Raw genomic sequence first — 22,151 nt, 5'->3', positions numbered from 1 at the left:
TATAATCTGCTTTTCTTGCTGCAGCTGAGCAATGATTGACCTTGACATCTTGATTTTGGGCAAGACAATGGGGGCAGGAAGAAAATCTGCTCTTGGAAAGAGGAAGGTGCTTTGAAGTGAAAGGGAAATACACATTTATATGACTGTGAGGGTAGGGTCAATTAAAGCCTAGACATGGGATAATTCTACACAGCACAAAAAGCCTGTCATTGCCTGGGCACTGGAGAAAGAAAATAGTAGTGTTATAATTTGCCCAGGCTATTACTGCGATTCTTAGCTGAGCTGAGCTGAGGATCCCATGAGGATGGCCTCATTAATGCAGCTGTGTTGCTTCTGGTAGCCATTTGGATCCAGCACTGGTATCTTTGCACAAGATTTTCCTATGCTCCGTGTGTGCGTGCATGTGCTTTTTTGGCACATACATAGGAGCTAAGGAAGATGTGGCTATTTTATAACCTGATCTTTTTAAAGTGGGGTCTCTAGCCCTCTGGGACTGCCAAGAAATACTTACAAATCTGGTGGTTAATGACCTGCACAGCTCTGATTCTCACATGTACATTTTAGCCCAGTTATCAAGGATGTCCCTCCTTCTAATCCTGCCACTTTGTGTGGAGAAAAAGGGCCCAGGAGCCACCAGGGATTGGATTCAGTGATTTCTAGAGATCTCTTCCAAACCCTGCAATTCTGTGATTCTGTGATTTCTGCAGGTCTGTGGGATTGCCCCTTAGCACGTGGATGGGAAAAGAAATTCACAGTAGTAAAAAGAAAACTTGACCAGCTCCTTCCCCACTGAACTTTAGCGAGTATGAATGGTTGTGGAAGCTCTTCTTGTGCCCGTGGAAGGCTCATCTTTGCCAACACACTTAGGGCTATGCCTGTACCATTATGTCTAACAGCAACAAGAGGCAATACCTACCCCACAGGTACTGTGGGACAAAGATGGGGACCAGATCTACCTGGGGTCTGTTTTGTGCTCCTACCATCCATGCCTGCACAGTGTGAGGCTGCTGAGCAACTGTCTGGGCTAAGACTCCTGAATCACCGATCTGGGTGAGTCCACTGCCTGCTACTTGGGAACCTGAGCCCACCAAGCTAGCCCTGCAGTACTGTGACAGGCAAGAAACCACTGCACTTGAGATTGCCCACCCTAGCATGCTAGAGAAGGGCTGAGGTGGGCAGGGGCATTTTTGGACGTAGTGCAGCATCCTCAGCCCCATCACAGGGGTGTGCTAAGAGGAAGATGCAAGACCACTTATCTGTTGTTCCTGCTGTCATCATGTGCTACACTGCCAGTGAACAGGGTATGCAGTCAGCAGCGGAGATGCTGACATAGCTGACAAGAAAATAATCTCTTGCTGATGCAACTTTATCTGCTACGTTTACAGTAGGAGGCTGCCAGTTTTAGAGGCTCCTGCTGCCTTTTTACTATGGCTGTGTGAACTGCCAAGTGCCATATGCCATCTCACCCCGAAAAATGGCCCTCCTTCCCTCAGCACCATGAGGGAGATGTGATGGAATGATGCAGCTGTGCTATTGCCCTGGGGGCCTGGATAAAAACATGGAGAAGACAGACACCTGGAGATGTCTCCCCACATCTCCTAGCCATTGCCCTGGCTGTGTGGGCTCAGGTCTTCCAGGCTGCCTGGTACCTCTCAGGAGTTTTGAGTTGCGCATTTTCAAAGCACAGCTCCTTCACTGAAGCCAAACATCTGGTGCTGCTCATTACAACACGTTTTGTGGTGTGCCAAGGCTCTCTGGCATGCATCTTGGCATTCTTGCCTTCCCATAATCAAGGTTTGATTCCTGAGACTTTCCTTAGAACACTTGCTGCAGGTCTGCTTCCAGAAGCAGCCCTCTAAGCCACCCAGGAATGAGTTGACACCAGCAACGTCTCCTGTCTTCTGCAGCTCAATTGAGTCATGAGGGACCTCTTTGGGTCCCCTGGCAACCATTGGACTTCAGCCTTGTGTGTTCTTCTATCCTCTACAGCTGAGAGGGTGACTTTGGTCCACTCAGGAGAAAGAGCTGTCTGCAGCCACTGAGAGGCCTGTTGAGAAAACAGAACAGTGAGGTAGTATATGCCATCCCTTGGTGTGTGGGGAAGGGATGGAGGAGGATGCAGAGCCTGCTGGGATGGTGCTGGAGTCGTACACAGTCATGCAAATCAATCTTGTCCACCTAGTCCCTTCCACCTACAAGAAATGGTTTCTGGAAGCAGCATGCCCAGGTGCTATTTCTAGGAACTTGTGGGGCAGCTTCGGCAGAGAGTCTGGGAGCATGCTAAAACCTAAGTGGTATGGGAAGTTGGAAGTGCTCGTGGTCCTGACATTTTTTAGCAGCACAGACATGCACTCCAACTGTAAGTATAGTAGCAAACAAGACAGACCCAGGGCCCATGTTCAAGTACTAGCCTTTAATTTGTTGCTGTATACTAACTGCTATGACTCCCTGGTCATGTTTGGGCCTGTGCCAACTCCCATTTCTTCCAGAGCAAGGTTTGGAGATGGTGTATGTTATGAGTTTCTTTCTAGTCTTCATGTAACCACTCTCATAGGGTGGTGAGAACATGGAGAGGGGAAAAGGTTTAGTCATATGGATGTACTGTACAAGCTTACTGGGCCACTGGGCCAGAGAGATACCCTCATTTTTGTTTCTTTATTAGTACAAACCTAGGCAGATGGAACCAGACTCTTTCTTTAAATGTATTCAGCAAAGAATTAATTAGTAACCTGCTTGCAGGACTAAAAGCAATTGTCCCCCTCAAATGAACAACAACAAAAAAACTTCCAAAGTAAAAGGACATAATTAAGGTTGCAAAGTCAAGCTCTCAGAAATTGTCCATTGCTTGAGATGAGCATGCATGTACAAGCTTCTTTCTAGCCTTTATTTGTAGCCTTTATGTGGCTGCATTATGACAATCACTCTCTGCATGATATTTTTTTCTATTAGCTTCTGTTTCCTTCAGTGTACTGTCCTCTGCTTGATGTGTGATTCCAGGCTTCACTTGTTGCACAGTGTTCAAGTCTTGCTCTGCAGATATGGCTATCAGCTTCCTCACTGCCTTTCCTGTGGCAGACTCCAGATGCCTGTGCATGGACTTTACCAACAAGAATGATTTTTAGATCCTAGTGCCCTTGCTGAGAGGAGGAAGAAATAGAACATCCTATTTATGTTATGTTATGTTATGTTATTTTATTTTTACAGTCACAGAATATTTAGTAGTTTGTGCGTTTCATTTCTAAGACCCTGAGAAATTTTATTTTTCAGTCTACCTATCATTAGCACCAACATCCAAGAACAGATGCCATTTGACTTTGATTATTACAAATTTTAGCATTTCAGCAAAGGAGACCATACAGCCTTAGGTTTGGCATGCAGAAAAGGAGGAATGCATGACTTTTTGTGATAAATTCTCAGACCTGACATCATGCAGGCACACTGTGGTTGAGGCAAGAACAGAAGTCAGCTTCCCCAAGAAGGCAATCAGGCTTTTCTGTTCTTCCAGTCCCCTGACTCATTGGCTTCATACTTTCCAGCCTCTACAGCAAAAAACACAGATGTACTTCAGACTTCATGCTGTTTTACCACATAGCCTTGATTTACTTCCAGTGCAGGTCTCCTCTGGTCAGTCTGCAAAGCACAGTTGCTATGGAAAAGATTGTGTGGTTACAGAATGAACATGCCTGATCTGAGTGGACCCTAGCCTAAATCCAAACCTGGGTTTTCCTTGTTAGAACTGTCAATAAGGAGGTATACACAAAGCCATCCTCTCCACCTCTTGGAAACTGAACAATGTAATTGTAATTTCCTGACCCTCAGTGTCAAACTTGGACGTCTCTTACATAATCAAAGATAAATACTCTTAATTCCAGAAGTCCCTGATTTCAGGCTGCTTGAGAAAATAAAAAGGGATAACTCCTAATCTTTTTTGGGTGGCACTGAGGAGGAGGACCTCCCTGGACTGGAGCCTTACTGATATTTCTGTGGTTTGAGATCAGGAATGCAGTTTCTAGAGCTGATGCAGAAAGACCTGGGACTAATGCAGTGTCTATTAACAACACCAGCTAGCAACCCTTAGTAGGATCAGCATATAGGAAGGACAAGAGGTAACATGCACTGAATCACACAGAGGTATTTAGGTACAGAGAGGAAATGGGCTGAGGCTCCTCCACGCAGCTGAAGGAAGTGGGGTCTGATGAGCCCTCAGTGTGCACCTCCAACCACCTCTGATGCCCTATCTTCTCCACTCAGGAGTATCCAAAACTGTGCTTTGATAGTCAAAGCAAGTACAGGCACTCATGGGAACACAACTGGGTAAACATGGGGCCTCGTGGAAAAAACATACTCTAAATAGGAAGAATAAACATGGGGAGGTTCAGGGAGCGGTTTTTTGCTCCAGTCCTTGGTAAGCATTTTTCAATAGTTCTAAAAATAAAAATGCTTTGGAAGGCTACCTAAGCACTCCAGACTCAACAAATATCTTTATTATATGAAAAAAAAAAAAACTTTCTGCATGTGGTTTGCTTTCAGCTACCATTATCTATTTAATAGCACTAAGCTAAGCAAGAAAAGCATATTAAAAAAAATCAGATTTATATTAGACATTTTGCATAAGGCAGAATAGGCATTTTGCTTTCTTCAGTGACCTTGGAAATCCCTGTGCTCTGGTAATTGATGTTTTGGTGTATGCATCTGGTGGTGGGAGGGAAGCTCATGGTTGAAAATAAGTTTCTCATGGTAACCTAAGAAAGGAAAACAGTGCCTCAGATTGTAACCACATAGGTACTGCAGTAGTTGGCTAACGGGGCTAATTCTCCCACAATTAGGTATTATCAGCTGTGCAAGTCAAATTAGACCTCACCAGGTCATCGGCTGCTTCTGTAATGCTGCCTGCCTCACTTTGACTGTGCCTGGTGGCAACAGCTTACCGCTGGAATTTGTTTCTTAGCATTACAGAGCTCTTGAGTTGTGTGCCCTAAAGCAACTGTGGCCAGACAAAGGCAATCTCTTTCACACAGAGCAGAATCCCAAGCCCTGTGAACTTAGCTCCCTCTGTTTGGCGTTACTGATCCGTTAGTCTAAATATGGTACATGGCAGTTTGATGGAAATCATTTCCAGTAAGAGAGGATGTTTCCTCAGCAGTTTTCAAGCTGGCTCTGACTCAGGCATTCTCAAGGGAGTCTATTTAACTGGTCATTAGGGAGACAGAAAAAAGGCATTGAGGAATTTCGTAACAAAGATGTGCATCCTGCATGAAAGACCTCCTGAGAATCCTCCTGGCCATTGGCTCTCTGCATGCTTGAGAGATTTTATTAATGCTGCTGAAAAAGTATTGCTGTAACTAATCTATTATTTGTGCATAATTTTAAAGATGCTGTATTGTACTTGTTCCAGCAATGTGATGAGCCACTGTGCTTGTAAAATGCTGTGCTCAAACAAACCATAATTAAATGTTTAAAGTCGATTAACACCCTATATTGCAACACAGTAATCGATGCAGTTACTAAGGGAATAACAGGAAGAAACATCCAGAATTTCCTAAGCAAAGTCAGCTCACAAACTAGGAGTGAATACGTCAAGAAAATAACCTATTCAAGAAAGTTAAAGTTGTGAATCACCCTTACAAAAGCTGTAGAAGAAAAAGAAATATTCATTGATAACAGTCTATGATTTATGCTTTTTTTTTTTTTTTTTTTTTTTTTTGCACGTGTGTTTTAAGACAAATCTTTTCCAGACCAGCAGTGGTTGAATTATTAAAGCTTTAATCTTTTAAAATCCCTGAATAAGCAGATTTCTATAGGTGTGATGGCTGGACCCACTGGCTTTGCTAAGATTACTAACATGTTTGAAACCAAATCCTTTTGTAAGAGTTTCACTGGACTTAATCTAGGAGCTGGCAGAAGGGATGGATGGCAGGAATTTTGGTTTCCAATCCTTCCAGGTTATGGCTGCTCACAACCCCAGAGGAAGTTGTGGGCAGGAGGAAGAGGGACTCCATGCAGCTGGGATGCCCCAAAGCCAGTTTTTCTCTCGAAAGAAGAAACTCTGCCAAGTCCACATGGCAGACAAGGTGTACCCAGGTGAGTCACATAAAGATGGTAGCAAAAGGATGTATTTCTGGTTTTGGATCTGTGCCTTCAGCCCTCTGCAGTCTACAGTGATCTCTGATCTCTGGGCTTTGGCCAAGTTTTCTGTTGTTTTATGGGACACCATACAGCACCCACCCCTCCATAGTCCAGATGTAATTATGCCCCTCAGAAGTGGCAGGCTCTTCCCTCTGATTTCTATTATATCACTAAAAAGTGTGCACGCTTTCATGTAAGCTTTGTGCAAAGTACAGAGACAAGGATCTGTTGAGTGAGTAACCCATGAGGGGATCTTTTCTTTCAGACTCTGACACTCATGGTAAGAAAACGCAGGACTCTCTTACTAACTCCTCTTTATGAGGTTAGGGTTTTAGGTGGGAATTTTTTCTGGTTGATTTGAAGACACATTGATTCTTATCATAAGACGTAAGACTCTTTGTTGAGTGTTTACTTCCAAGCAAGACTGAATCACAACGATTTGCTGCTTGCATGAATAAAGAAGTGTTTTCATGAGTGGAATTACATTGCCTAAGTTTTAGATCAAATGCCTATGGACCTGGGAGTTTAATTCCTAGGCATGTTGGCCTGATGCTATGTGTAAGGCTAGTGAAATTGGAGGAGAAAGGCTTGGAAAAGGATCAGAAAGGCACAGAGAGAAAGCACACACATGACAGAGGGAGAAGGAAGTAGATGAAAAATAGATTTTGTAAAACAAATCCTGCAGTGTTCAAATGCTCTAGACCAAAAAAAATGGATGTACAGTAACTGGTCAGCCTCATGGTCTTGTTAGTCAAGGGGCTCTGAGAGAGGGCAAGCATCTGTCTTTGAGAAGAAGCTCCAGACAGATCCACATCAGGTAAATATAACGATTTTCCCCACCCTGTAAATTTCATTTCACTGGATAGCTGGGCATTCCTTATGGGTCTGTATTCCAGTACCTCCTATCTCCAATGGTACTTTCTGTAGTTAGCACTATTATCACACTGCATACTCTTCTTATTAATCTAAACCTATTAATGCGTTTCTCATCCATACAAAGCTCTTGACTTCAGTGACTCCTTGTGTTCAGGAAATCCTTACCCTAACCAGATACAACAAAAAGGAATTCTTAAGTTGACCTAGCTTGCTAAAACTCTGTTTTAACCTATTGAGTCTAGCCTTACAGATGCCTAGTATTTAAGGCAATCTTATCCAGTCTACATTAGCTAAGACATCTCTGTAGCTGAATTATTATGTAAAAATTTAGCAAAACAAACTTGCTGATACTTGTTTTGAAAAAAATTCCTGCAATGAAAGGCTTGAATTACTCATAATTATTGACCCTGCAGTGTAAATATTGATGATAGGAAGATTTTAAAATGTACGTTATTAAACTGCTAGAGTGTTTATAGCTATAGAGACATCAGTGGTTTAGCAATTAAGCATGTATTTATGAATTCTCCTAAATAGATATTCTTAATCCAAAAATATGAGTTTTTAGATAATTAAAAAAAGAAAAACACAATATTTTTCAGATCCAGGGCACTAAATTGCCTATGAGCTGTTATAATCTTTAATTTAAAACTATGTAAATATCCCCCACAGAACAACTTCTTTTACAGCCTGTTCCAAAGATGTTTAGTGAGCATAAAGTCTTTCCAATGACTTCAATCAGCTTTGAAAAGACACTCAATCTCCTGTCGACTTTACCGGTTCATGATTAACTGCTCTGGCTCATCTGTACTATCCTTCTGGCCCTTACAGGGAAAGGAGGAGGGTTGAGGAGTGTGATGCCAAGGACTGTAGATTTTCTGTTATTTAACCATGTTACCCTGAAGACACTCAGCTCCTTTCTTTTTCTGTTTTTATAGGTGGTCACTGATGAGGTACTGTGTGAGGGATGAAGAAAATTTTGTTGTTTTTAAGCATACAGTTGCAGTTCGCTCTAGGCAGAAATGGAATCTGGCCCTTGCAGATCATGCTGCAGGTTTCAGAAGTGCAGCAGGAACAAGTCCAGAAAGGCCTGCTGAGCACAGGGCTTGATGACTTGCACCTACAGTGTAGGCCAGGCCACAGAGACATAAAGATTTGCAATAGGTACACTGGGTTATTTAGACAGATAGGAAATGGTACATGGCACCAAGATAAAGGGAAGGACATTTTTGTCCTTTTAGTATTGTGCAATGCTAGTATCTTACTCAACTCTCTGTCTAAAATGCGACAATACATCAAGAATATGAAACCAAACACAATGATGAAGTCCCAGTGGGTATTTTGTCTCTATCCATAGGGAGCCTGATTTCCCAAATCATCTTTGCAGAAAAGGCTCATTTTGTGGTTCGCTATTCTAACTGGTCAGTCACCAAAGGCAGTTAAGAGACTGGTCTGAGTTGTAGAGATAGGCTCAGGCTGAGTCAGAATTTGACAGTTTGAAATTTGGAATAATTTTAAATAGGTTACCTCTTACAAGACTCCTTCCTTACCACCTCAGCTCTCATGTTTGTACTGCTGCAGCTATTTAGATATGTAGGACAAGGCATGAGGAGGTGAACACACATGCAGAGATATCAGGGGATATTGACCACGTGAATTGTGACAGTAGGTGATCTGAGCTAAAATAAGAGCTGCTGTTCTGTTTGGGTTCAGGATTTGAGTAACCTTAACTGAAAGCATAATGTTTACCTAACATCTCTCCCCTTCCCCCTCACTCCTTCAACTCCTACCTTTGGATTTCCACATGATAGTGTAGCCCAGTGAATATTCTCAAGCCTAATTTTAGGCCAGGTAAGTTCAGCTGGGAAATGGAAAGGTGCTTACCCCTACTGCCAGGCCTTTTTGGGGATTTGCCCAACCATCTGCAATTTTTTGGCAGATCTTCTGCTGACATGCAAGAAGACAGCCTGGCAAGAAGTCCAATCCAACTATGTGTTTACCTTTGAACAGATGGTGGGACCTGAATTCTGATGAGCTCTTGTTGGCTCCAGTATGTTCTGACCAGCTCTGAGTGCTGACTCTCACGTTAGTTGCCCCCAGTGCAGGATGAGGGTGCTTAGTGCTCAAGATGGAGGAGGAAAAAGAAGTCTTGCAGTAGTTGTGATCTTTGGTTCTAAGCCAATGAAGTTTGGCTATCTCTGGAAGAGGGGAAGTTTGAATAAATTATCCAAGTCATTGCAGAGATTATTACTCCCTCTGGGTCTTCTCTGGGAAAGGTGATGATGGGAGAGCACGGGAAAGGAAGCAGTTGAAGTCTGGTAGAGCAGAGGCTTGTGCCTAATATTGGGCGGTCCCGACAAAAACATCCCTGTGAAGTGTGTACAGTGAAAGCACCTAGCAATGTTTGTTTTTGTTGGCTGCACATCTGTGGTCCTTAAATGTGGTGGAATATAGTACCAGAGTACAGAAGAAGCATCTGAAGGTTTCTGAGGCTTTCTGATGGCTTTTTGCCCTGTTACCAATGAGGGGCTTTCTGGAGACAGAGTCTGACTGCAAAGTCAGAGAAAGAGGCAGAACTCAAAGTCTGACTATAATCCTAGTGCCTCTTGCAAGCTGCTATCAACAATATTGGGTCAAAAAAGATCTGCATCCCTGTATAACGTTGTACAAAGCGTCTGTACCATATCTGATTTGTTAGGTTCCCCCTCATTTCAGTGAGTACCTAATTTAGATATTCAATGTGGCTTTTATTTTGAACACTGTGAATGCCAGCTTTTCTGTGGCTTGTGAAGGATAAAGCATGTGGGATGAGTGGTCTCTCTGAATTTCCCCTTGGCTCTGTGATAGGGAGGCATGCGAGAGGGGATGCCAGACACCTGCCCCCCACTACACCCAACAAAGGAGATTGGCTTAGGGGAAGTAATGAGTCTGAGAAAGACTGTCCTCTGCTGTCCTCTGCAGTGCATGTACATGGAACCCCATGTACAGTTTTTTGCCCAGATGAGTCACGAGAGTGGAGCTCTCTGTGTGGTCATAGCTTTGGCAGTGTATCACTGCTCCCCTCAGTGTCTCACTCCATCCCTGGGTGGGTTCTGCACGTAGAGCCCAGACAGAGGAATTTCCTTCTTTACACAGTGGGTGTTAATCAACATTTTGGGAAATGCAATTACAGGTTGGCAAGCTGTGGAAACCTCTGGGTTTCCCACACTTGGTCAGCGTGGTCATCATCTATGGCTCAGCTCTTTCATTAGTTGCCAGGTACACTTAACCTCTCACAGTGTCTGCATGGGATTGGGAATGTTTTCTGAATGACTAAGGTGCCAGCTCTGTAGACATACATGTATGCTTAGCAGCAGCCAGCACTAGGATTTTCCTAAGAGAATTAGGAACACAGTTTTTCTGGGAGCCAAATGATGGTGTTTTTTTTGTTTTTGTGTTTTTTTGTTGCTGTTGTTGTTGCTGCTTTTTTCTGTTGTTTTGTTTTTTGTTTTTTTTTTTGTTTTTTGTTTTTTGTTTGTTTGTTTTTAATAATAAAAATAATCCCTGCCTTTTTGTTTCTAGCTTTCCAGTTTAGCTTGTTAGACTCCTGGCACTTCTGCTGTACTCTGGTGCATTACTCAGCTTTTGTGCTGCCAGACTGAAATGTCAATGCAAGTAACTGTCAGCCTCCCAGAAGGTGAAATGGAGAGCACCATTCCCCTCTCCCTAGGTAAGTGGTTTCAGGATACATCTCAGCCAGTTACAAGAAAAGTTATGGGATATATTGCCTGAGGTAGTGAGAGGCTTGACTTGCCAATGCACAATCCTCTTCCCAGTTCCCGAGAACACCCTGAGTACTGTGGAAAAAATAAGGTTTTCCCATTATGTGTGCTTTCCTGAGTCATTCTGCTAAATTATATTCCCACTGCCATTTTTTCCGCATTCCTACACAGCTATGCCCTGACTACTATGTTGAGTGAAAAGCTTCGTTATCGAAAGTCATAATTCATCTACCAGCTCTCAGAGGTCACCACTTATTGGACATTTATACGCTGACCTTAAGGCCTTGCCTATACAGAAAGGCTGTACTCATCAAGACTTACTGGTATAATTAGAGTAAAACAATCTCTCCCTTTCCCCCACTCCTCCTTGGTGTGGATGCAGTCACCCAACTGTAAAGATGTTTATACAAGCCTAAGTTACAACCGAGAAAGCAGAATGTGTTTTATCACAACAAGACACTTTTATTTCAGTATAACTGCATCTCCACCAAGCCTGATGCTGATTTAATTAGGGCTAATTTTACACAGAAGTAGTTGCCAGAATCAGCATACTGATATATGAGAGCACATGCATACACAGGGCTACTGTACATGTCCTAAACATATCCCAGTGTGGCACTCCCATCTGTGGCAGCACAGACCTAGCACTGTGGGAGAAGGAAGTCATATTGCTGACTGAAATACACAGAAACTGTTTAGACAAGGCTTATTTTCTGCAATTTCCTACTCTTCTGATGCTGCTCTACACTGTGGTAAGGCAATCCTGACAGGAGCTACAAGCAGCAAGACATGTAAATTTGGTCTAAGATATAAAACACTAAAATTATTCACTGTTTAAATAGAAAGTTCAAGAGAACAAGCTCTCATGAATTAATGCTTCATGGTCTGAAATGCTTTTAGTGTTTCAATTCATTTTGAAGGATTTGGGAGAAAATGGCCCCTGTGTCTGGAAAGAAACCTCATACTGACTTCACCGAAGAAATCTGGATGTCTTCTTCCTGCTTAAAAGGAGCAAATAAGGATGAATGCAGATGAAGTGGCCAGCAAAACTTCAAGCCAAGTCAGTTACAACATATCTGCAACCACAAGCCAATTAGACCTGCCCTGGGGGTTTAATACAGTGTGCGAGACAATGTCATTATCTAAAAGTCTGAAGTGCTTTCTAGCCCATGCAAAAAAATAAAATAAATAAAATAAATAAAATAAAATAGAAATTAACTGAAAACAAGGTAAATAATAAACATGTTATGCAATATATTTTTGAGTATGTAATATTCATTTCTCCAGGGTACCTCAAATCCAGGATGAGACAAGACTGTATTCAAACTCAGCTGACAGTAAAGCGTTTCTCAGAGGAACGGGAATGCTTGGCAGAGCTTCTGGTTGTGAGCAGCTGTGCCCTGCCCCACTGAAACAGATGCTGGTCCTGAAGTCTGAACCAGCTGCCCCTACAAGTCAGAGCAGCCATAGGCTTGCTATGCCAGCTTACTTATCAGCTGGGGAAGTCCCATATGACCCATAGAAAGGCAAGGCCTAGCATTGTCTGGGTGTGCTTTGCTTTGTTTTTGTTTTCTTATTCCTGATGTGCTCTTCCATGAGGAGGATGGGTTGAGAAAATTTGACTTTAATCTGGCATTACAGTTGGATGTGGAAGGTGCTTCAACTCTACTCTGGTGGTACAAACGAATTTCAGTGGACGCAAGTGATTTGTCTGGCAAAAGTAATTTTTAGCAAATTCTTTGGTTTTCCAAAAACAATATCAAAACCCAGGCTGAAGTAATAATCATATTTTTTTTCTTCTGTTGTCTGTATATGTAATGAGACTATGCAGCTAAGAAATGTAGCCTGTTCTGTACCATATGCCCTCAGTTCCTTATGCCCTGCAGTGTAGTAGGTCAGTACAATTTTTAGACAAGATTAAAATGCCGTTAGCTTTCCTCCTACAACCTACAGTCAGGGATAAGAATTTTTTTTCTCTTCCCACACACCTACCAAACCTGTGGGCATCATCCAATCATCAGAAAAATCAACGCACTTCTACCTTTGACTTCACTAGAAGCCAGAATTCATCAACATGCCTGGAAGTTTCATATTTTACACCAATTCACTAGACTTGAAATAAACCAAAGCACAGGTGATATACGGAAGTTTCACACATGTCCTGCCCATGTCAGTCAACCTTCCCTGCTGTAAAAGCACACTGCAAAAAGAAACCATGAGATAGCTTATACTCTGAGAGAGGACAGGACAAAATACAGAACAAGAAGGGCAGCAGGCAGCAATGTAGGGTATTAGGAGAAGACGAGCAGGCCTGGAAAGTCTGGGATCAGAGGGATGGTGGGATTAGAGAGCAGGCTATGCCACGCACCTTTGTTTGTGTTACCTGCTTAAGAATACGACCTCTGCCTATCCAAATTGCAGGATTTTACTTTTCACAACAAACCTCGAGTTGTACAAGTGATTTCTTATACAGCACACTGAGCAACACCTAATCATTTTCCCTCACACAAGGCAGTTAATGATTGTTTAATGTGTCTGGAGCAATGATGTCCCACGTTTGGCTTGCAGGTCTCTGAGGCTATCCAGGAAGTTTAATTGTGCAGTATTCAGCAGCTGAGCTTTCCATTAAATTAATGTTGGCATCCTTTTTGTATTCCCATTTCTTTTTATGTCCAAGAATTCTTTGGAAAATAAACAGCATCTGATTTTGCAGATTAAAGCAAAACCTCACAATCATTATTTCACATCACATTTTCTCATGGATGAATAGAAAGGGAAACCTCCTTTGGCCTCTGATAAAGAGAAGACATATCCCAGGGTTGACATCCTATGTAGAAAGATATTTCCCTATGGAATTGCATGTTTCTGTACCAAAAAAAAAACAATAGTGAGCAACACTTCTTGCTGGGTGGCAGAAGGGGCCCAGCAGCATTCAGTTGTACACTGGGAGGAGAAAAAAGGCAGAGAAACCAGTGATGAGGTAATGAGGGTTTCCATGCAGACCTCCTCAGACAGAGCACAGAGCTGTTGGCGGTGTCCGTCTCTTCTTGGTGATCCCTCTCAGTCCCAGGTTACACTGAAGTGATTTGCGGCACTTTTGCTGTGCCAAATTGCTTTAACTGCAATTTGGACATCATATACTCTTGCTGTTATTTGAATTTCATCCTAAACAAATGAAATCAGGTAATTGACCTGATAATTGTCACCGGAGCAGCTGTGGGCAGGGGTAGCACTGCTTTGGGATGCTTTGACTTTTTTGTGTGTACAAGTCCATTAGTCAGAAACATTATTGGCGGTGTTTGTTATTCTCATTTTGAAATTTCACATTGAGTTTTGAAGATAACATAATGCAGAAAAATGCTTTTAATGATCAATCTACAAGAGAGAAGGAACTGCTCTTCAGAAGATCAGAGTGGATAATGCAAATGCTCTCAGCACTCTCAGACAAATTAGGGAGAGGCCAGATGAGAGCTGAAAGAACAATAAGAAATTTAAAATTGAAAAATATGGTATGTTAGGAAAGATTAAAGGAGGTAGGGGAGGGGACTTAGTCAAGGGCAAAGCTTTGTGAAGGATACGTAAGATCTGAATGTTTAGAAGCAGCCATAGGGTGGCAATCAATTTTCTTCAAGTCCATCTAGGGAAGTGCAAACGTGCTCATATCTAAACAATCTACAGCAAAGATGATATACCCCACTTACAAGCAAAATCTTTTGTTATTTTTGTTTCTCTTTTTTAAAAAAGCAGGTCACTGAAGTGGTAGAACAGGTTGTATATAAAAATCATGAAACTTCTCAAAATGTTTTCAAGACTCAGCTAAATAATCTTTTGCCAGAGATGTCTTGTTAAATTTAACCTTGTCTCAGTACAGGGGTTTGGACTAGATGAACTTAAGCTGCATAAATATTGACAAAAAGCAAGTGATTGCCTCTCTGTTTTAATAACCCATCCTGTGCAGAATGACCCAGGAACTACAGGAACCCAATACAACTGAAAACAGACACTTGTTTGTGAACAACTGGACCAAAAAGAGTGGTTTGATAGAGTTTTTAAAGGAAATTAGCAGTAGGCTGCCAGAACTACTCTTTATGTCTTTATTTTCAAGAATAGGTTCTTAGGAGGACTAAAGAGAAGTTGTTTGAGCAGTCAGGGATCAGGCCAGGAAAGCTAAAATCCAGATGGAATTAAATCTAGCCAGGGACATAAAGGGGAACAAGGAGAAATTCTAAGGTATATCAGTGATAAAAGGAAGGCCAGGGAAGATGTGGGCCTTTTCCAGAAGGAAACTGGGGACACGGTCACAAGAGATAGGAAGAAAGCTGAGGTGCTCAATGACTTTTCTGCCTCAGTCTTCACCGGCAAGGGCTCTAGCCACACTGCCCAAGCTGCAGAAAGCAAAGGTAAGAACTGGGAGAAGAAAGATCTGCCTGCTGTAAGTGAAGATCAGATTCGAGACCATCTAAAGAACCTGAAGGTGCACAAGTTCATGGGACCCAGTGAGATTCATCCAGGGTTCTGAGGGAACTGGCAGATGAAGCTGCCAAGCTGCTATCCAATCATATTTAAAAGGTCGTGGCAGTCTGATGAAGTTCCCACTGACTAGAAAGGGGGAAACATAACCTCAATTCTCAAGAAAGCAAAAAGAGAAGATCCAGGAAACTACAGATCAGTCAGTCTCACCTCTGTGCCTGGCAAGATCATGGAGCATGGATCCTCCTGAAGGCCCTACTAAAACACATGAAAAATAAGGATGAAATGATAGATGGTAATCAACATGGCTTCACCAAGAGCAATTTGTGATTGACAAAGTTCGTGATCTTTTATGATGGAGTTACAATGTCAGTGGATAAAAGAAGAGCAAGTGATGTCATCTACCTGGACTTGTGCAAAGCATTTGACACTGTCCCACACGACATGCTAGTAGCTAAATTGGAGAAAAATTGATCTGATGGATGGGCCACTTCCTGGATAAGGAATTGGCTGGATGGTTGCATTCAGAGAGCTGTGGTAAACAGCTCAGTGTCCAAATGGAGACCTGTGATGAGTGATGTTCCTCAGGGATTGGTGCTGGGACCAGATTTAACATCTTTGTAGGTGACATGGACAGTGGAATCAAGTGCACTCTCAGTAAGTTTACAGATGACAACAAGCTGAGTGGTGCAGTTGACACACTAGAGGGAAGGAATGCCATCCAGAGGGACCTGGACAGACTTGAGAGATGGAGCTATGCCAACCTCCTGAAGTTCAACAAGGCTAAGTGCAAGGTCTTGCTCCTGGATTGGGGCAATCCTGAACACAAATACAGGCTGAGAGTAGAATGAATTGAAAGCAGCCCTGTGGAGAAAGATTTAGGGGTGCTGGTTGATGAAAGACTCAATATGAGCTGGCAATGTGTGCTTGCAGCTCAGAAAACCAACCGTATCCCGGGTTGCATCAAGAGGATCGTGGCCAGCTGTTCACGGGAGGTGATTCTGCACCTCTACTCTGTTCTCTTGAGACTCCATCTGGAGTACTATGTACAGTTCTGGGGCCCTCAACACAAGAAGTATATTGAGCTGTTCAAGCGGGTCCAGAGTTGGGCCACGAAGATGATCAAAGGACTGGAGCACCTTCCTTGCAAGGACAGGCTGAGAGATTTGGTGCTCTGCAGCCTGCAGAAAGGAAAGCTCTGTGGGGACCATATCTATTATTATTATGCCTTCGAGTACATGAAGAGGGCCTACAGGAAAGCTGAGGAGAGACCTTGTGTAAGGGCATGTAGCAACAGGACGAGAGGAAATGACTTTAAACTGGAAGAGGGTGTATTTATACTAAACATTAGGAAGAAATTCTTTACTGTGAGGGTGGTGAGACACTGAATCTCATTGCCCAGAGAGATTGTGGATGCCCCCTCCCTGGAGGCATTCAAGACCAGACTGGATGGGTTTTGAACAACCTACTCTAGTGGAAGGAGTCTCAGCCTATAGCAAGGGGATTGGAACTAAATCATCTTAAAGGTCCCTTCCAACCCAAATCATTCTATGATTCCAGGCAACCGTGGAGGCCTTTGCTAATTGAGTTATTGAGCAAGATATAGTTTGCTGACAGGTATAGGGACATCTCAGTTTCTCTTTCCTGGGGTGTTCCCCTGTACTGGGGAAACAAGATGAATTTTTACCCCTCACTAAAAGCCAGATGAGCATCCTTCTCTGCAGACTTCCTGTCCTTTGCCAAGATGCTTGGTTTTGATCCTTATGAATCATCAGAGCAGCATTCACATCCTCCTTGTTGATTCAGGGATCCTGGAAAGAGTCTAGGAAAAGAACAACATATATAAGTAGTGACTTAGCAAACATGAAGCAAGATAGAAAGACATGGATCATTCACTGGGGTGGAGAAATAACAAATTCCAGGTATAAGAGATGCCCTTAGGAAGCAGTTCATGCCAAGTCTAGTAGGAGGTCCAGATGAGGAGCAATGTGTTTTTATCTCTGTGCTTGCAATTTCTCTGTGGATGCTGTCCCTTCCCTCCTGCTGTCTAGTTCCCCAGGCCTTGGTGCATAGGGAAGTTACTCCTGCCTTAAGCCCTGTCCCTGTGTGTGTTTCCAGTGCTTGGCTTAGCATGGAGGGTGAGGAAGTCCTCCCCCACAACAACTCATGCTCATGGGGGCCTGTGAGAGCTGCCAGAGGATTTGGTATGAGGGAAATTCACTCCATTTTGTTGGCAGCAAAATATCTTTTTTTCTGAAAAAAAATGTCCTTGAGAAAGAGTCTAATTTATAGTTAATAGCTGGAAGGTTTTGTGAGAACTTAGCGAGGGCAGAAAGCACTGGAGTCTTATGGTCTGGGATATAATAAAGGAGGATGGTTTACATGAATACTCTGGGGTATTATTTTGTGCTGTGCATGGTTTTTTTCTGAGATTGGTCTCTTCCTTCAGTACTCAGCATGTGCTGTACAGAAGCAAGACAAGACAAGGCTAACCACGTAGGTCATGACTCCGAGCATGTGGGAAGCCGCTCTCCAAGTATAAAAGTTAAGGTAAATATCTGGTGTTGATAAACACATTGTGCATACTTAAGGCCACCAGTGTTCCTTGGGTGCCCTTTGTTAGTGTAAATAAGCTTCATCTTGGTTTGTGGCAAACCTCAAATATTTGACTTCAGTCTCATCATGGTTGAGCAGGCAGTATACAGCTATTCATCTGTTCCTGTGCATGATTTTTAACACTGTAACTTATCACATTAAATTGCTCTTGACAACGAAACCCTAAGCTTTTCCAAAAAAAACAATAACAAAGGGCTAGAGGATCCTCTTCTTGTTCAGTTTAAAATTACTTTGCTAAATATCCAGGTGCTGTCCATTCTCCCATTCCAACGAAAATATTAACTCCACTGCATCAGCTTTATTAGCTTGGTGACACTGGGAAATCTGAAATCTACCATTTCAGATACCATAGGGGTGCCTTTGCCCAGGCTAACAGGAAGAAGTGGCTGTATGTGAGTGGAGATACCTGTGACAACCCACTGTTAAGGTAATGTGACTTCATATCTCTGCAAAGCCCAGCACAGCCTCTTGAGGTGTATGTTCTGATCACCATCCTCCAACTTTTGAGAATACAGGGAAGAGCTAGAGTATGGGGGGAACTACACCTTTGGAAAAGTCTGCTCAGTGCCAGATGGATCCCAAATTCCTTGCCCCTGAGTGCCTTGAATTGTGCAAAATAGGTGGCTGAGTTGCTGGAAAATACTCAGGCAGATAGAGACGGGCGTTCGTTGTCTCTATCACTCATAGCAATAAGCACAAAGAAAAGAGAAGTTTTAGGACAGTTTCAGCCTGATAACTCCAGCTTCAGAGTGCTCTTTGGGCAAACTGTTCCAGTGTTCATGTTTGTAAGGTAGAGCAATCTAGAAAAGTATTTTGTGTATGTGGCCTCCATATCTATGCTTCAGGGGACACGAAGAGCTTCATTCCTATAGAGGTTTCTGAGACTTATCTGGCATTGTAACTGTGTAAATTCCAAATTCCTCCCTGTTGATACTTACACAGAACCTGGAATTGTAGTCAGGAATTCCTACTCAACAGGCCATAGAGTAGGGCCTTGTGGGAATGCCTGGGTCCCAGTCCTTCAGCCCATTTGAGAGCCAAGCTTTGTCACTTCAGTGATGTGCCAGCTTCAGCTCTGAGGTGAAAACTTCCTCTCTGGAAGTACCTCTTTTTGGCAGAAAATACTTAAACATGTATTGTTTTTCAGAAAAAGTGAGAGTGATGGTGTACCCTGACAATGAGAATTTCCAGTAGAATGTTTTAAACTAAACCGTTGTTCCATTGAGTGCAGTGACTCAGAGGACACTGTTTTAAAAGAGGCAGCAATTGTCTCAGTAACACGAAACTACACCCTTTAACTGGACAGGAGTTGCCAGTTTTGCTGATTTCCTACCATGTATTAACGTTTTTGGCAACATGCTTATGATGAAGCTGAGTTTGTATTTCTCTGTGCAAAAATTTCTTGTTTGCTCTTTGTTTGAAGCCACACAGACATATCTTTCTGCCAGCATGGTCTTTGCTTTATTTCTAACTCCCTGTTTTCCTCTTCTCTGGCCACTTTCAGCAATTTTTCCTTGCTAGCAGTCACCCGTTCATAAATCCCATTGATCTGAAGTGTCTGGGGGTGGTGGGGGTGGCAGTGGGTTGCAGGCAGTGGGGACTGTTCCTGTCAGTGCTTGGCTGGGGCAGGTTATTTCCGAGCTCTAGTTTCTCCCCACCCACGCGAACAGGACATACTGCTCTGGCTTGATTTCCCAGAATGAGCTTGGCCAGGAAAATGCAGAAGCCCTGTCTCTGGCTTCAGGTTTTGGCAAAGTCTCCTCTCAGGATCATGTCGGTAATGGCAGCATGGTGTAGTAGGTAGGCTGGATGCTAACTCGAGCGAACAGCTGGCACCAAGAGAGCATCTGTACTTTTCAAAGAGAGGAAAAATACAAGCTCTTCTTTCAGCTGGCTGAGGCTAAAATGCCAGGTCTGTCTTCTTCCCTGCTCTGTTGGCCTTATGTTGAGAATTATGTCCTTAGCTATGCCCCATACACTCCTGCTCCCTGTTTCCCAATGAGCATCTTGCAGCTGGGAGGGCTGAACAGCTGCAGCTCCTTTGGAAATGCTCTTCTCCCTTCCTTCTTGGCAGTTCTCGTAGTTTCTGAGGAATTGGTTGCAATAGTGCTGAAAGTCTAAGAGTTACCAAGGATGATAAATTCTGATCATACTGAATAGTTTGTCAAGGACATAGTAAAGGTTGCAAACTTCTCAGTGAACTTATACAATTATTATTATGTGACCTGATGCTTTGTTTCTCTGAGTGAAGCAGACAACCCTTGCCTTGCTGTCAGTATTAAACTTGATGGATCCGTGGTTACCTACAGAATCTGGATACTGAGCCAGAGCACAGAGTGGTCCTTAATTTTAAGAAAAAAAATTTTTAAGTTTAGAGCACAGCAAGAGGCACTGAAATTGAAGTTTCTGGAGATGCTACAGCTGTGCAGGCCCTACTCCTCTAGAGGGATGAAGTTTGCTCTTCTGGGATGTGCTTAACTAACTGACTAAACAGCAACATGGTCCTCAGCAGAGATATGGCTTACTAGAGAAGGCAAAGTCCTAAAACAGGCAAGACAGAAAGGAATCTACAGGTGAATCTTGGATAGATATTTTGCTAGGTTGGGACTACCTGTGGAGTTACCAGCACACTCACATCTATATCCATGTGGAAGACAGAAATCTAGACCTGTAGGAGAAAATGTAATGAAAAAGTTGAGGGAAGGAAGGGCAGTAATCAATCTCTTTCTAAATTTCAGGATGTTGTATTCAATTTGAAGAAAACAGTAATAAAATCTGAGCTACTGTGAGTAAGACCGAAAGTTAGTTTTGCCTGGGTCTTAATAGTGACTAATAGCAGTCACAAAAGAAAAGAAACAAGTATTCAGTGCATTGCCAACAAGTGTACATCCTTCCAGTTTTCAGCGATGTCTGAAGTTTCTTGTTTTTTTAAATTTTTGAGCCAGAAGTTATATCTGAATCTTGGTGAGAAATACTATTTTATGAAGGTTTTTCTCCTAAATTTTCTGGTTTGAAATTCTGATATCAATCACAGGGTCACACAATTGTAGGGGTTTAAAGGGATCTCTGGAGACCATTGAGCCCAACCTCCTGCTAAAGCAGGTTCCCTACAGCAGGTCGCACAAGAAAGCATCTAGGTGGGTTTTGAATATCTCCAGAGAAAGAGACTTCACAGCCTCTCTGGGCAGTCTGTTCCAGTGCTCTGGCATCCTCACTGGTATATAATATAATTTCTATATCTGCAGTGGGGGAAAGTTTTATGTTCTCTTTTATAAGTTAACCTGACACATGTAGAGATGAACACACAAAGATTACAAGTCATTCAAATTAGTAATCTATTCCAAAAGATGCCATTCACTTTCTCTTGCTGCCAGTCTCTGAGGCCAGATGTTAGAACAGGGAGAACTTAGAGAACTGAAATAAAAAACTAGCCCTTCTTTCCTATTTTTTTCTATAAACAATTTAATCAGCATTAACTTTTGAACTTTTAAAGAGATGCTACTTTGAAGTTCAGTTTGCAGAGTAGTATTGTGATGCTACTGTTAAGCTTAGGGTGGAGCAAATAAGCAAGCATTCACGTTTTAGCTCAGAAAAGTTGATATAATTAAGGCATGTTTATCTTAGTACATCTTTCGGTGTCTTTTTATCGTATCAGATGCAAATACTATGATAGGCCTCCTTTTTATTTGATTGTCTCTCCTCGTAGAATATTATTTATGTTGCAAACAATTTTATCTGTCTAATTAGCTGTGTAGACACATATCAGTGAATGAAGAAGATCAGGAGGTCCACAGAACACTAGGCCATTCTTACGTACTGTAGGGTGGTAAGAGTGGTAAGAAAATTATTATAAAGTGGAAAGAATCTGGATATTAGCTGTACCGTTCTGCCAGACTGTTTCCTGATAAACACTTTGACAGTGCACAATAGACTGTACAAGTTAAAACACCTTTGGTTTTGTAATTGCCTCATAGAAGAAGGCTATGCCAAAATTGACAGTTGGCAATTTGGAGGAGGCAGTGCTTTGCTTCCAGCAGCATGCATGGGTCAGCAATCCATGCTGAGGGAAGAGATGAGAGAAAAAGGACGTGTGCAGTGTCATTGCCCCAGATTACCTTCTTGGTGCAGCAATCAAGTTTCAGTTTTCAGAGATGGAAAACACACTGTGCATTTTATTTCAGTAGTCACTGAGGTATCTAGATACTATTTATCATCAAACTCATACTAAGGTGCTAAAAGTTGCATATTTTAATTTTTCTGAGGACATCTGCAATTCTACTTGTTTATAAACCTTTCCAGATTGCC

At 42.5% G+C, this 22,151-nt stretch overlaps 1 long non-coding RNA gene across 2 annotated transcripts in view; it reads left to right on the top strand.

Moving 5' to 3' along the window:
• Positions 1–12,009, top strand: part of LOC109370249 (uncharacterized) — a 112,388-nt gene extending 100,379 nt beyond the window's left edge. The window contains exons 1-3 of one of the 2 annotated variants that reach the window (XR_004161980.2): positions 6,745–6,943; positions 10,561–10,708; positions 11,681–12,009. This is a non-coding gene — a long non-coding RNA (uncharacterized LOC109370249). Of the gene's footprint in view, positions 1–6,744; positions 6,944–10,560; positions 10,709–11,680 lie in introns of those variants that run through there. The other variant, XR_014887929.1, reaches the window with a different exon arrangement.
• The last annotated feature ends 10,142 nt before the right edge of the window (positions 12,010–22,151 follow it).

This window comes from Meleagris gallopavo, chromosome 1, assembly GCF_905368555.1.
Source record: "Meleagris gallopavo chromosome 1, MGAL_WU_HG_1.1, whole genome shotgun sequence".
NCBI classification, from domain to species: domain Eukaryota; kingdom Metazoa; phylum Chordata; class Aves; order Galliformes; family Phasianidae; genus Meleagris; species Meleagris gallopavo.
This window is presented reverse-complemented; position numbering and strand designations above follow the sequence as displayed.